General features: G+C 47.7%; 1 long non-coding RNA gene across 2 annotated transcripts in view; it reads left to right on the top strand.

The window, feature by feature from the left end:
* The window catches only part of LOC137541410 (uncharacterized), a 102,658-nt gene that overhangs the window by 32,180 nt on the left and 57,324 nt on the right, over positions 1–13,154 (top strand). For both annotated transcript variants that reach the window (XR_011025158.1, XR_011025159.1), the window contains exon 2: positions 5,579–5,654. This is a non-coding gene — a long non-coding RNA (uncharacterized lncRNA). The remainder of the gene's footprint in view (positions 1–5,578; positions 5,655–13,154) is intronic.

Genomic DNA, 13,154 nt, shown 5'->3' with positions numbered 1-13,154 from the left:
AAACGCAATGCGGGCAACATGTCAGTACAAAATAAACGCACTGCGGGCAAACATTTCACCAGAAAAGAAACGCACTGCGGCCAAACATTTCACCAGAAAAGAAACGCACTGCGGGCAAACATTTCACCAGAAAAGAAACGCACTGCGGCCAAACATTTCACCAGAAAAGAAACGCAATGCGGGCAAACATTTCGCCAGAAAAGAAACAATGCGGGCAAACATTTCACCTGGAAAAGAAACAATGCGGGCAAACATTTCACCAGAAAAGAAACAATGCGGGCAAACATTTCACCTGGAAAAGAAACAATGCGGGCAAACATTTCACCTGGAAAAGAAACAATGCGGGCAAACATTTCACCTGGAAAAGAAACAATGCGGGCAAACATTTCACCTGGAAAAGAAACAATGCGGGCAAACATTTCACCTGGAAAAGAAACAATGCGGGCAAACATTTCACCTGGAAAAGAAAGCATTTACTCACCTGGCAGAAGTGTCCGGCCTCTGGCGCGCTGCTCCGTCCCGGGACCGTCTTCCTCCTCCTGCTCTTCTCTCCCGCGCTGACAGGGCTACGGCAAGATGGCGCCCGAAGCCCTGTACTAGTGACACAAATAGGTCTCCAGTACAGGGCTTCGGCAGCCATCTTGCCGTAGCCCTGCTCGCCTGCCGGTGTCGGAAACAGACACCGGAAGAGGAGGCTGGAGCGGGGCTGCGGGCAATGAACTGGCACGGCGTCTATAGACGCCGCTGCCAGTTCATTGAGGAGAGAGTGGCCAGAGTCCCGAGGCCGGGACGTCCCGCTGCTGAAAGCGGGACGTTTCCCGGGACCTCATTAAGCCTGGGACAGCGGACCCCGAATCCGGGACGTGTCCCGGGCAATCCGGGACGTCTGGTCACTCTACCTTTAATGCAGAGTATCAGGCGAGTGGAAGCTGTGCTGTGTTATCTCACCTGCTGAGGTACCCCCACCTATGCCTTAGACTCTGCCTATGTTCACCTAACACTAACCAGGCCCCCCACATACACCCGACACTAAGGCCCCATTTACACTTAATCAGTTGGTTTTTTCTTCTTCTCCATAGCAGTGCATTATGAAAAATCTTTCAGTTAAAACCTGGATAGTGGGAACGGAGCCATAGAGAAACACCGGCATTACTTTGAAAATCAGTTGTCCTTTCCCTTATAACTGAGAGCAATTGATTGAGTGTAAATGGGGCCTTACCTAGCCCCATACCTACACCTAACACTAACCATACAATATACATTTTCAAAGGATTTTTAAGGTACTCACTGCTGGAGTAAACTATAGTCAGTGACGTTGCAATAGGGGGATGCGGAGGCTGTGACCGCACTGGGGTCCTTAGACCTAAGGGGCCCTCCTTCAAACCCAAAATTAGCTCTTCAATGGGGCTATAATAGTAACAATCACTTCTGTATATGCTTTGAATAGTGGTAATAAATAACAAACTGTTCCCCTTCTCTGCTTACACCTTCCCTACTGTGGATGTCTTAGGCAGGTTTTGCTGTGCCTTATAAACTGTTATGTACACAAAGCTCAATGTAAAACTTGCACTGGGCCAAAAGCTCCTTAGCTATGCTACTGATTATGGCTGTAATAGTCATTTGTTAAAACTATGCCTGTAAAGACAATAAAAGTGAGGCAGAAAAAAAAGTTGCTTTTTGTTGATGCAAAACAAGCCCTCCTTTTTTGACCATGAAATGGAATTTTGAAAACAGGATTTGAGATGTCTTGCTTGAGTTGTATCTGCAGAGAAGAAGCCACAGGATTAGTTATAGTACAACTGCTCCTGGGTCTGTTAGCTAATGACAACCTCAGATTGAAAGGATTCAATAACTTGACCACCCCCAGAGTTCAACTAAAAACCTTTGGAGGCAGACCTTTCTGTCATGCTGCCCCTACCCTGTGGAATGCCTTGCCAAATGTGATCAGACAGGTCCAGCCCTGGACACGTTTAAATCAAGACTGAAAAGCTACCTGTTTAATCTGGCATTTATGATCACATAACATTTCCCCTGTACATACTGTATCACTATGTACTGATCTGAGACAAGCTTATGTGCTCTGGGTCCTTGGGGAGAAAATCGCTCTACAAATGTTTCGTTGTTGCTGCTGTAATGACTGTAGGTGATTCCTCCTGTACATCTTTCTAATCACATCAAATTACAAAATGACTTGGGTACCACTCATATGATATAGCAGTTCTAGGTGAAATATCACTATACATATCAGTAGATGTCTGTGTTGCTGCTGTCCGAAGTCCTTACACTGAGGACTCCTGCCATTCCTCCCCTATATCATAGTTATCGGGAACAAGAATGACATAAGAATCATAAATGACCTGCTGGTGCAATGTCTGCCTATGCATATAGATAGGATGGTTTATAGTCTTTGTATGTCGGCAGCTGGGACAGTCGCTCCCTTGTCTTCTCATCTTCCCATCTGTGGGTAGCTTATGCCCAGCAGCAGTTAGAATCACTGGCTGCATCACTACTAGATATCTAGGTCTGCAGTGGAGCTCTTTTGCTGTGTCACTCAGGTCTCTCCTGGGACATGTGATGAGGGTTGAGGCGAGGAACCCATATGCTAGAATACAGCCATATGTTATTGTCCCTGTTGGATGCCTGTGAGCCAGTCTTGCCTCCCGTCACTGATAGAAACTTCTGTTCCTATCCTTCCTGTTCATCTCTCCATTATAAACTCCTCACTACTCTGTCACCGGCCTGGAATAACTTCTCTCCTCCACATGCCATGCTGCATTCACAATGCACTCCTTTCATAATACCATTTCTCTTTCATCTTCAGCTCCTCTACGGCTATGTGCATCCTTCACAGCCCATTATCCTCTATCTTATTCATTATGTATTATGGAGAGTGACAGAGGGCATATTTAAACTCCCAATGGGGGAAGGTGCTCTTTTCCATCTATTAAAGGGCTCCTCGCGCCAGGGGGTAATTACAAATCATGGGGTTCCCCAGCAAAACTTTGATGAGTCTTTTCCAATATTTACACCCTTTCCCTTGCCTGCCCCTGGTGACCCTCACAGCCTGGGGGCCCATTTTGCAAGGGACATAAGACATCCGATCACATGATATGATAAAACTTTACTTGGCTGCAGAGCTGACTTTTTCCTGCTGCTGTGGAAGTGTGCCTTCCCCAGCCTGGCAGGCAGAGTAGGCAGCAGGGAACTGTTATAGTTTCCTGTCCGGACAGCTGGATCAGCTTCTGCCATCGCGGCGGTGATGTAATCCCGACAAGTCTTCTTGGTTCCGATCACATGATATGACATATGATATGTATCTAGGAGATTGTGTCAGCGTTACAGCGCCACCTGGTGGTGGAAGAGACTCTTCCTTCACTCCTTCTGCCAGCGAGTGTCTCTGTAACGCTGACACAATCTTCTGGATCCTGATCACGTCATATCATGTGATCGGAACAAAGTGTTGCTGTTCGATTTCAGGTTTGCCTCCTTATTCCACATCACGCTTCATTTTTCCTTTCCTTCTTCCAACGGGAAGGGAGGAAGCATCAGAGTCATGGGAAGCATGACGTGTACTCTCTCCACTACTAAAGGTGCTGAAGTGCTTTGGATGGCATTATCCAAGTTTTCAAATAGGGATACCCAGATTCACACTGCAACATTACTATTAACATCCTTAAGTGCCTGATGGAAAATCCGGCCCTGGCTATAGCAGAGTGATGCATCTGTTTCTATGGAGAGGGGAGGAGGGACCACGTGTAGCGTACAATGTAGCAGCTTCCGGCAGAAAGGGTAGTGATGAGAACAATGTGCTCAGAATGCTGGATCTTTAAATGGACCCGAGGGATACCTGTACACACCCTCAATCCTTGGCCAACTCCCAGCCCCGTTCCCTGTACTGATAAGATGGGAAAAGTACTAAATTGACAGGATAGCCATCTTTACCTAGAATTTTCAGTTTGCAAATCTTATTACAAGGTCGATTCTGAATCTCTTTTCTTTATAGCATGGCTGTAACATTTGCTGAAGCTACGGCTGCGGGCATGCGGGGTGTCTCCGCAGCCGCCTCGCTTTCCTGCTCGGGGAGTTTGCCCGTTTCTCTGGCATCTAGTACGCCAAGGACGGGATTGTCATTTGCCCAGAGGGTTGCTGTATCACACGGGCTCGCGCGTAGACAGGACCTTTATGCGGGGAGGAGGCGCGTCAGCTGACCAGCCGGTCGGCTGACGTCAGAGGTGATTCACGGCGCTCTGGATTGGCTGATTGGAGTGGGCGTGGCCGTGAGGTCTCCTCTGCTTCAAAAGCCTTCGGTATTCACTCGCAACCTGTCTGCTGTTGCGAATGCTTATGTGTTAGCGCTCAGACCTTAGACAGTATCCAGTGTGCTTTGATCTGGGAGGAAACCAGGGATTTCACACAAGACTAGGATTATTGTATTATTGTATATTTTGATATTCTGTGTATGACTCTGGCTTATCTCTGACCTTGCTCTTGCTAATCGATTCTGTGCCTCTGCCCATTTGACTCCGTTGCTGAACTCTGCCTGAATTATCACTACTTTCTTGCCTGCCGACTCCGTACTGTTCCTGCCTATATGTTGCCGATCCTAGCCTGTCCGACCATTCTACTCACCAGTGAGCCCTGGTCACTGGTGAGGTACTCACTGTTAGTACCCACCAGCTCCTCTGGTGAGGTCTAGTCAAACTATTCAGTTACTGTTGTACCAATAGTACCCACCAGCTCCTCTGGTGAGGTCTAGTCAAACTATTCAGTTACTGTTGCACCAAGCACTATACACCTTGCTATTCTGCTAGCTATACTTGCATTATTGGTGATTTTGCAGATCACCACATAATCAGGTATAGCGTCTGTATTATCGGTGATACTGCAGATCACACATAATCAGACATCTGTGTTGCTACACCAATCGTTACAATGGCACTTTCATGTTAAACGGGGAGGCCTTTTCTTAAAACTGTCCAGAGAAGGAGCCTCTCGCACTGTTTGTGGGAATCTTTCTGAGTTCCACAGAGTAGGGGCTGCATAGGAAAAGGCCCGAGCACCAAATGTTTTTAAGTGGATCCTGGGAATAACCAGATTAATCTGATTGGCAGAGCGGAGGGTGCATGGAGGGGCATAAAATTCCTATAGATCCGTTATGTACTTGGGTCCCATGGGGTTTTTAGAGTCTTTAGAGCCTTGAATGTCAGCAGGCAGATCTTAAAGTGTACCAGAGACGAACTAATGTAAAAGTTTTATACATACCTGGGGCTTCATTCAGCCCCATCCGCACAGATCGCTACCACGCTCCCATCCTCAGCGTTCTCCAGCTCCGGTACCGGGTCCCGTAACTTCTGCCAGTCATGGCCAGTCTGAGCATGCACAGTGCGTTCACTCCGCTCTCTCCGGCGGAGCATAGTACTGCGCAGGGAGGCTGAGGACGGCAGCATGGGAGTGATCTATGTGGATGGGGCTGGAGGAAGCCCCAGGTATGTATAAATCTTTTAAGTTAACTCATCTCTGGTTTCCTTTAAAGTAGATTCTTTATTTTAAGTTGTTTAATTCTTGCTATATTTCTCAGATGGAAGAATGAGGATTTGACTACAACTGATACCTGATGCTCAGAAGTGTTAGCTTTCCATCCAGGATCACCCCAGGTATTTATATTGGCATGTTTTTAAAATGGCAGGTGCATCATGTATCAAAGGGGTCAGTTCACTACATTTTAGTAAAGCCGCTGTACCGCAGGTAGTCAGTGGCATATCAGAAGGGTGCAGGCTTGGCCCACGCCATAGGCGCATGCTGCCCCCTCATCCCTCATGATGCACCTCCATACTAGGGCGTGCCTCACTACCCATACTGGGGAGCTATTTATACTGGGAGACACCTCTCATTACCTTTACTGGAGCAACACCTCTTACCACCCATACTGGGGGCTTCTTATTTTGTGGCACACATCTCACCACCTATACTAGAGTGCTGCTTATACATCTCTCCCTACCTATACTGGGGGCTAATTCTATTGGGGATACACCTGTCACTACCTATGCTGGGAGGACTATTTCAGTGTTTGCCATAGGTGCTATATTACCTAGATATGTCCCTGCAGGTAGTTCATGGCAATTTTACAGATATCTTAGGCAAGGTACGTGGGATGTGGTGCGCAAATAGCACAATATGCACTAAATAGGTAACACATGGGTTGGTGGCAATTCCTGCATTACGCTATTTTGGTGACTCGTGGTACACTAGACTAGAAATGTGCATCAGGGAAGTAGTGTAATACGTGCATTGCTAGCAGCGCCTGCATTACCTTGGTAAGTTATGCTAACTGCTTGACACGCATTCATTACCATGCATAAGTATTGGTAAAATTGCAGTGACAGCAACTTTCCTGAAATGTTGTGAATCGATCACAAAGTGACTGATAGAAATGGTCAGCTGTGATGACCATGGTGACCAGAGAATCTCCTAAACATAAAGCGGAGAATATAATTAGCTGAGCTTGGTAAGACAGGTAAGGTAGTTCTTTTCTTTAACAGAGCTTCCGGTTGGTGGGGTCTGATCATCCCCTCCAGTGTTTATTTTTTTTAATAAATATTGTTATTATTTTTTTAATAAAAATGTGTATTTCTTTAAAATTTTGAATAAGCCCACCCATCCTCCCCCCGCTGGCCAATCATTGTGATCGTCTGTCATAGGCTTCAGCCTATGACAGCGGATCACCGCCGACACTCTGGAGGGGACAGCCGTGTCACATGGCTGTCCCCAGTACAGCGCTCCCTTAGATTGCAGCGCTGTACTGTCCTAATAGACGACGATTTTCCTGTCTAACAGTCTCCAAACGGCGATCGCCGCACGGAGACTGACGGCGGGGCAGAGCTCCGCCCCCCGAGCAGGAGATGCGCACACAGCGTGCGCGCGATCTCCTGTTAGGCCCACAGAAGACAGTTCACGCCAATTGGCGTGTAGCAGTCAGCAAGTAGTTAAAGGAAGCATCCGAGGTAGAAAAAAAATGAGATCTACTTACCTGGGGCTCCCTCCAGCCCCTGGCAGCCAATATGTTCCTCGACGCCAGTGCTGGGCCGAAATTACGCATGCGCGTAATTACGCACCGTAATTTACCGTTTTTTTACGCGTAAGAGCTACGCGTAATTTACGGCTTACGCGTAAGTATGTACGCGTAAGCCGTAAAGCGGTATTGTAATTACGCCGCCTACCGTAATTGCGTAGCATGCGTAATTTTACGGTGAATTACGCGTAATTTTACGCGTAATTTCATAGGCACAACTCCCCTTCTCCAAGAGTAGCCAATCAGTTATCAAGTTTGTTTGGGAGCTACATCCTAAGCAACCAATAGTATCTTCTCCCGCCCTTTAGTATATAAGCTGTCAGCCATGATCTGTGTTCTTTGTGGGTTGCTTTCACTTTCTGAGGAGAAGGAGTGAGACAGAGAGTGATACAGTTTTACACATCCATATTAAGTGCAATTCTATTGTATTTTCTTAGATCTTTGATCTGTGTGATTGTAAGCCTGTGTTAGGAAGTTGATTATTGTAGTTAGGGCTTTGTTTAGGGTTAGAATTCTGTTGTTTAGTGTTAGAGGCAGGGAAAACTGATTATAGGGCTTGTGATTTTACAGTGAAAGCGTAGATTGTAGAGACAAGAGAGGGCCTGTGATATGTAATAGAGTGAAATCAGTTAGATTCAGGGATCGTGTGCTGAGAGTGAATTGTTTTTTTTTTTTATCATTTTGATTATTTGATTTGATTGAATTTTATTTTCATTTTTTTTGTGGGGGGATTTATTTCAAGTGCGTTGTCCAAAAGCAATTGATATATAATTTGGACTAGCTCTCCAGTCCTCTCCTCCCTCATTACATTGAAATTTTAATTTGATTTATTTTTATTTTATTTTATACGTTTATCATTTGTCACTTTCCCCTACATTTCAATAAAACAATAACGTTTGGCACTTGCTGAACATATTCCCTACAATGTCTGGCAGAGGTGGAGCAGGCCGTGCCCGTGGCCGAGGAATTGAACCCACTGCAAAAAGATGTTTGTTTGACACCTTGACAGGCAGTGATCAAGAACCAGCAGCCCAAAAAGTACATCCCTATTTCACAGCAGGAAGGGGACGCTCTGCACCAAGCAGGGGATGCACTGTACCCGGCAGGGGTCAGTCCAAAACTGGCAGGGGACAGTCAGTTGGTAGTGGACAATCAGTGCGAGGTAGTGGCCAATCCTCAACAGGCACAGTGAGGAGTGAAGATGTAACTCCAAAAAAAGTCTACAACCTTACGCGCGATTCTATGATGATGAAGGGCCCACGACGCCCCATTAGGGAGAGCCAGGCTGCTGATATTGTGGAGTTTGTGACGAGAGATAGCGGTTCTCAGTCCCCCAATCTTCAGGCCCTGGAGAGTAGCAGCAGTACCAGCAGCACACCCATGCCTGCTCAAAGATCTGCCACCAACATCCAAAATGAGCCTTCACTTCCATATACTGCACATATTGCAGACCTTGTGGACAAAGCTCTTTCGCAGTCCGACATAAACCTAGAGTCTGATGCCCAGAATTTTTTTAATGAACCTCAGAATGTTATCGATGAGGGATTGGCGGGTGATGATCATGATGACAACTTGTACCATGCCCGCGATCAGTCTCAGTCCTCAATGGGAGAACATAACATCCAGGATGAGGGCTCTCCCAACCTTCTTTCTCCCAATTATCCTGATGATGATGAGCTGGGTTCTTATAAGGGATGTAGTGACGATGATCTGGATAGGGACTATGACCCGCCTGAACATCATGATGATGCCAGCTCAGATGATTCAGAGCCGCAGAGGCTGCATCAGCATACCGTGAGACCTAGTGGAAGCAGTGGCTCCTCTGGTAGGCTTTTTCAAACGAGGCAGCAGCCACAACCTGAGCCTGCATCTGAAAGCACCCTCTCCCAAATTGTTGTGCCTGAGACTGAAAAAACAGTTAAAAAATCATCTAAGAAAGCCCCAGTTTGGAAGTACTTTACCGTTGATGAATCTGATCCCCACATTGTCATATGCAACATTTGTGGTCATAAAGTGCGTTTAGGGAAGGACTTGTCAAGAGCGGGCACAGGTGGACCACTCTCCCACATAAAAAAGCATAAGAGAGAAAATCAGCTTGTTCAGGAAGCAATGGGTAAAATACCCCGCACAGTGCCCCATCCTTCTTCCCATTCAGGTTCTGACATCGGCACCCCTTCCCCCTGCCTTCACTCCGCAACACAGTCTGGCAGTAGAGGCCACATGTCAGCTACCTCAATTGCACGTTTCTCGTCAGTGGCTCACAGCACCCAGCCCTTAATTACTGAGTCGATAAGGTCGACAAAGCCACTGCCTTCCCATCACAGCAGGATCCGGAGGTTGAATGGGCTGCTGTCACAGGCTATGGTCCAGCAGTTATTGCCCTACAGTCTTGTAGAGGAGGGTACAGCCATTCGCGAGCTGCTGAGGTTTGGCATACCAGAATGGCGGATCCCCAGCCGCCATTTTTTTGCTAGGACAGCAATACCTGATCTGTATCGCCACACTGTGGATAATGTGACCCTGTCCCTTGACTATTCTGTAGGCAACAGGGTACATCTCACGACGGATTGCTGGACCAGCAGTCATGGCCAGGGACGTTATATGTCCTTTACGGCACATTGGGTCACCCTCCAATGTCAACAGGAGGGTTCCAGTCCTGGGGCGGCCAATGAGCTGGTTGCGCCGCCCCGTGGTGTCAAGGGGAACAGTTCCACACTTGCCTCTAGTCATGTCGCAACCGCTACAGCTGAGGCCCCCAGTAAGCGTGCCCGTGGGACTGGCCACAGCAGAGTGGTACATCGACGCTGTCAGGCGGTTCTGGGTTTAGTCAGCGTTGAGCAGCAGAGACTTACTGCACCAAATGTCCTGGCCATTATCAACGGACAGGTGCAGAAGTGGCTGACCCCAAGAAGACTCCAGGCTGGTCATGTTGTATGTGACAACGCAGCAAATCTGATTGCCGCCCTGAATCAGGGCAACATCCCCCATGTGCCATGTTTTGCCCACATACTCAACCTGGTGGTGCAGCGCTTTTTACGCACCTACCCAGGTTTGAGTGATGTGGTGCAGCATGCAAGAAGAGTTGTATCAAAGTTACATTATTCTTCAAATGCCAAAGATTCGCTGTCTAAATTGCAGGAGAAACATGGCCTGCCCCCCCATAGGCTCATTGCAGACAGTGCAACACGGTGGAACTCCACACTTCGCATGCTGAATAGGTTGTGCGAGCAGAAAAAGGCGGTTGCAGAGTACCTCCGAGGAGGACATGGCACCCAGGGCGCACCTGCCCGATTCACCCAGGAAGAGTGGCGGCTGATGTATCAAGTCTGCCGTGTCTTGTCCCCATTCGATCAGGCTACAACATTCGTAAGTGGGGCACAAGTCTGTATCAGCGAAGTGATCCCTCTCGTGTACATGCTGGACGAGAGTCTGAGTAGCCTGATGACAGCTGGGGAGGATGCACTTGATGAGCTTGAACAACAAAGCTTGCTCCAAGCCACCCAGACTCGGGCACATGAGGAGGAGGAGGAGGAGGAGCTTACTTTCACGCGGGACTTACTTGAGGTGCCTGACCATTGTGAGGAGGGAGAGCAGGCCAGTGCGGCATCTGTGGTTCATGGGTGGGTAGACATTGGAAGGCAGGACGAGCAGCAGCAGCAGTCAGAGGATTTTGATGTGTTGAGCAGACCGGATGATTTGGAGGCGCAGGCTCATCTCTTCCCCATGGCTGTTCATATGTTGAAATGCTTACGCAGAGATCCCCGGATCCAAAACATTAAGGAGAGGGATGACTACTGGTTGGCCGCCCTTTTAGACCCTCGATGCAAGGGGAAACTGGGTCAGTTCATTCCAGCAAGCCGGCAGGAGGAGAGGATGCGTGAGCTGCAGCAGGCCCTAATACGTCATGTGCAGGAGGCCTTTCCACAGTCTGAGATCACAGCTATCCCCACTCATCGCACCCAGCAAGTAGCTGAGCCTAGCAGACCCATTCTTCCTGGAGACCTTTTTGGAGCAATGAGAAACTTTTACTTCTCTGAGCGTCCAACAATAACAACAAGAACAGTAGAAGGAAGTTTTCACCAGCGGGTGAGCCGCATGGTCAGTGATTACATGAGGTCACTTGGTGCATCTGACAGTATGCGCACAGAGGACCCTATGGAATTTTGGTCCGCCAGACTGGAAACCTGTCCCGAGCTGGCGCAGTATGCGCTTCAACTTCTGGCATGCCCGGCTTCCAGCGTCATTTCTGAGCGTGCATTCAGTGCGGCAGGTGGGGTGGTTACTGAAAAGCGATCCTGTTTGTCTACAGATTCAGTGAACAGACTGACCTTCTTAAAAATGAATCAGTCCTGGATTGATGGTGAATACTCAGCCCCTGCCCTCAGAGACAGAAACTGAATGAGATCGCTTTCAAATCCCTCTGATATACCTATGTGTCTATAAGATAACATTAAATATTTAATGTTCAGTTGTGTTCCCAACATTATTGTTCACTGCACAATTTGATTCAAAGGTACAGCAGTCTTCCCACTTTTATGGAGCTCTATGGTTAAACCCCCCCCCCCCCCCCCCCCAAAAAAAAAAAACCCAAAAAACCTTTTATTGATATCGTTGCTCACACCGTTACAGTGCACTGCACAATTTCATTTTTTTCTGCTCCTGCTGCAAAAGTATTTCAGTGTTCCTACCCTCATGGAGCACTGCTATGTCCTGCTATGTTTACTGGTGTCCCTGATGTTGCTGCTGTTTTGTTTATTGGTCTTCCACCTTTCCGGTGACTTTGCCTACTACCTGCCACCAAAATGTCTTGGGCTGACTGAGGGTGATGGTCAACTTTCTGTGTGACTGAGCCACTGCTCCTCTCAGGGCCACAAGCTAGGACTTTGCCTACTACCTGCCACCAAAATGGCTTGGGCTTACTGAGGGTGATGGTCAACTTACTATATGACTGAGCCGCTGCTCCTCTCAGGGCCACAAGCTAGGACTTTGCCTACTACCTGCCACCAAAATGGCTTGGGCTTACTGAGGGTGATGGTCAACTTACTATATGACTGAGCCGCTGCTCCTCTCAGGGCCACAAGCTAGGACTTTGCCTACTACCTGCCACCAAAATGGCTTGGTCTTACTGAGGGTGATGGTCAACTTACTATATGACTGAGTCGCTGCTCCTCTCAGGGCCACAAGCTAGGACTTTGCCTACTACCTGCCATGAAAATGGCTTGGGCTTACTGAGGGTGATGGTCAACTTACTATATGACTGAGCCGCTGCTCCTCTCAGGGCCACAAGCTAGGACTTTGCCTACTACCTGCCACCAAAATGGCTTGGGCTTACTGAGGGTGATGGTCAACTTACTATATGACTGAGCCGCTGCTCCTCTCAGGGCCACAAGCTAGGACTTTGCCTACTACCTGCCACCAAAATGGCTTGGTCTTACTGAGGGTGATGGTCAACTTACTATATGACTGAGTCGCTGCTCCTCTCAGGGCCACAAGCTAGGACTTTGCCTACTACCTGCCATGAAAATGGCTTGGGCTTACTGAGGGTGATGGTCAACTTACTATATGACTGAGCCGCTGCTCCTCTCAGGGCCACAAGCTAGGACTTTGCCTACTACCTGCCACCAAAATGGCTTGGTCTTACTGAGGGTGATGGTCAACTTACTATATGACTGAGCCGCTGCTCCTCTCAGGGCCACAAGCTAGGACTTTGCATACTACCTGCCACCAAAAAGGCTTCTGCTGACTTAAAAAAAAAAAACTCACCTTTTTCTTGTTCAGTTTCTTGATGTCCACACCGTTAATTTACCACCTTCTTTTGATTATAGATAGTAGTGTTCCCACTGTCAGGGAGCACACTGGAAAAAAATACATTACTACTCACCTGTTCCTGTTGAGTTTTTTGGGTGTCCCCACCGTTAGGGTACGCCACACTTTTTATTATAATGTACCACCTTCTTTTGATTATAGATAACAGTGTTCCCACTGTCAGGGAGCACTCCACAAAAAAAAAAAAAAAAAAAAAATCACCTGTTCCTGTTCAATTTCTTGGGTGTCCCCACAGTTAGGGTACTCCACACTTTTTATT

This window comes from Hyperolius riggenbachi, chromosome 12, assembly GCF_040937935.1.
Source record: "Hyperolius riggenbachi isolate aHypRig1 chromosome 12, aHypRig1.pri, whole genome shotgun sequence".
In the NCBI taxonomy this organism is placed as follows: Eukaryota; Metazoa; Chordata; class Amphibia; order Anura; family Hyperoliidae; genus Hyperolius; species Hyperolius riggenbachi.
Note: the sequence above shows the minus strand (reverse complement) of the source record. Positions and strands in the feature narration are given on the sequence as shown.